The 3,262-nt window shown below is 36.4% G+C and overlaps 1 pseudogene; it reads right to left on the bottom strand.

Annotated features, from left to right (window-relative positions):
- Positions 1-1,769: 1,769 nt before the first annotated feature.
- Positions 1,770-2,818, bottom strand: LOC149142875 (glycosyl hydrolase 5 family protein-like; annotated as a pseudogene).
- Positions 2,819-3,262: the final 444 nt, after the last annotated feature.

Raw genomic sequence — 3,262 nt, 5'->3', positions numbered from 1 at the left:
GTCATAGTCTGTTGAGTAAGCTATAGATTTAAGAGTATATGAGAAAGACTTTGGGAAGACAACAAAGCTTGGAGAATCCCACTCAAAATTTGATGATGGTCATGAAGACTATAAAAGTGAAACCCATGAAGCAGACATGCATATGGATGAAGATGCCACAAAGATTGCAGAGACTAAAACTAAAGCCTCTATGTATGGAGTAGAGAAAGATCATATAAATTCTCAAGGACTCCACTGTAACATGGATTGTGCAAATGATGGTGAATTCCACAGTGACGAAACACATGTGGATGATGACTGCAACGTGAGATTTGCATTGGTGAAACTAGCCGCAGTTGATGAATTTGGTGAAGTTGAATTTGTTAATGAGTATATGTATGCTCAAATAAATCACCACAGGGTGGATGAAAATTATGTTGATGATATGTTTGATTTCTTTTTTTGAAACAGGGATTGATTGTGACAATATGGTAAGCGCCATATTTGATAAAGAATTGAAGGTTGAAGTTTCCACTATAGCAACAAGATATGAAGAAGTTGGAACTTCTCATGAAGCAGTACATGATCTAGCAACAACTAATGATAAAAAAGAGGATAAAGTGATTCAAGCGTTTTTTATGAGAATATCCACTAACAACATAACAGTGGAAGATGACCTCCATGCATTGGAAAAGAAGGCATGGAAGGAAGAGGAAGAGGAGACAACTCTCAATGCAGAGAAAAACAAAGATTTTTTTAACATTGTTTTTGAATATGCAGGTGTTCAAAATAACATGGGAGCAGAAGTTGAAAATAAATTTGTTAATAAGTTTGATGTATATTTGAAGCTCATTGAAGAATGGATTCATAATCCAATTGAACAAATTGATAAGAGTCTTAAAACAACAACTGGAATAAAAGAATTAAATGAAGTGGTGAATGAGAAAAAGGAGCATGATTATGATTTTACATGTAAACCTAATGATGATCTTGAGTGTGAAAACTACAGGCAAAAAGAAGTAGTACCTGATGATGAAAGTGAAGAGAAGGACATGGAAGTTTCTGAAAACAAGGAAGAATGCATTAAAACCATTTTTCAATAATGGAGTCAAGAAGAGATAATATTCTACTATCAAGAAATATGGTAGAAAAAAAGTCAGGAATATGAAGCAAAAGAAGTAGAGCGAAGAACACAGTTTGAAGATGAAGAGTTGTGGTAGTAGTCCATGGTTGAACAAATCTTTGAAGAGTACATTATAAAAGACAAGATCAGATTATTTTTCAGAAAAAATAAAAGAGAAGTCAAAGAAAAATTGTAGCAACAACAAGTAAAGAAATATGGAGTCTACAGCAAAAACATGCAACAAAGAATGAAATAATTTTGAAGATATAGAATTTGGAAGAAATGAAAAATAAAATGCAAAATTGTCAAAGTTTTGAGTCTTTGTAAGCCTAGCTGAGACATAGACGAACATGTATGTTTGAGTGATGATTGAGTCAATTTTTGTTGTAAGACTAGTAGGCATATTTGAGTTATGATTGAGTTATGTTGAGTTATACAGTGGTAATTAAGGAGGAGTGTTGGAAACTGTAATTACTCCCGCATGCAAAGTATTCCAAATTTATAGTTTGAGTTAACTAGTGTTAATGTGACTTAACTAAGTCAAGTATGAGTGATTTTGAGTTTAGTCCTATTTGGGAAAAGTCAAATGTAGTGTGTGTTTTCAAGTTGAATTTATTTTAGGGGAGTCGCTAGTCAAAAAAGATAAATACCGTTCATTTTAATCTAGTCAAATCAAGTTTTGTGTGATTAATAGAAGAGCAACAGTGCATTGTTTATGTGTGTCAAATTTGTGCCTTCCCTCCTCTGCCTTTCCATCATGATGAACAACAATTCGAGAGGATTCCATCATGATGAACAACAATTCGAGAGGAGATAAGGTTTTGGTAACAAACACAGTATGGTCATTTACCTGGGCCGTCACAGTTTCATAGAGCATGTTAGTTAGCACTTTCTCCCAGGCCTTCTCGTTTGTAAATGAATACCAGTTCATCTCATACATGATTTTGTTTATAAATGATAGACTTATCGGCTTCGATGCCAAGAATTTGAGATCAACATCATAATTGAGCCCCGACATGATGACCAGCACATCAAGATTGGCATCGTGGATGGCTTGGGCTCCTTGTTGCATGTATTTGTACAAGTCATTCAGATTCAATCTCTTGATTCTAAATTCATTTCACAAACTCATTCCCACAATCGTTATCATGCCCTTGAAAGCGATGGCCATGGCAGACAATCCCTGGATCCACACCCCTAGATAAAAATCCATGTCTCCGAAGAATACATTCCCATCATCGTAGCCACAAAACCAACCAGGTCTACTGATGTGGTTATTGAGTGTCACCATTAGCCCTGCCTTTCCTAGCCCCACGACCAATCGTTTAAAGGCGTGCATGAGGGTTAGGTTGAGAAACTCCAGGTTGTTGACAAACATTATGGCCACTGCGTCGCTCGAATTCAACAAATTCAGGGAAGCTCGAACCATGAGGTTTTTATTTGTGGGGTTAGTGACCATGAAGGTGGCCCATGTGAGGCACACACAATTTAATCATTGGGCAATAATGGTGCTCGTTATGTATTTCAATGGCTACCTATTCAGCCCCTTTGTGTCCATGCTCTCCAAATGTGATACCTAGATACACATGAGAGCTTTACTCTCATGCCTCTAGCTTCGTCCATGATACATTGAGATTTCACCACAAGAGAACCCAATGGAATAGTGTCGACAAAACACAATAAAAATATGAAGGCAAAGAACACCCATATTTTCATTGCCACTAAACATTAAGTTCGAACCAACTGATCTCGCCAAATATTTTTTCTAGTATTGTCCTCGCTTAGGACCTCGAAAGTTTCCTACTAAATCTCCAGATGTCAGTTTACCTTTTTGAAGTCAAATTCATCGGATTGAAAGCCTTTTCTTTTAATGGATCTGAGAAATCCACAACCATTTTATGGAAGTTTTTAGCTACCACTTACTAGTGATCTCAGGATAATACATTGGATGTAGCTGAAAGGTTATCATCATTTGATCGGTGGGCACAAAAAATTTCAGTTATAGAGTTTGTATGTAGTGGAGGACATTACCATTACAATCACCGACACCGCAACACCAGTACCATGAGGATTGGCCTGTGGTTTTTTTTTCAGAAGGAAAATAACGTTGGCACTTTCTATTAAAATAAACAGTTCCAACACATGTACAGTAAGTTCCAA

Source organism: Pinus tabuliformis, chromosome X (assembly GCF_031772625.1).
Source record: "Pinus tabuliformis cultivar Carrire ecotype Pingquan chromosome X, CPIR1, whole genome shotgun sequence".
Lineage (NCBI taxonomy): Eukaryota > Viridiplantae > Streptophyta > Pinopsida > Pinales > Pinaceae > Pinus > Pinus tabuliformis.
Note: the sequence above shows the minus strand (reverse complement) of the source record. Positions and strands in the feature narration are given on the sequence as shown.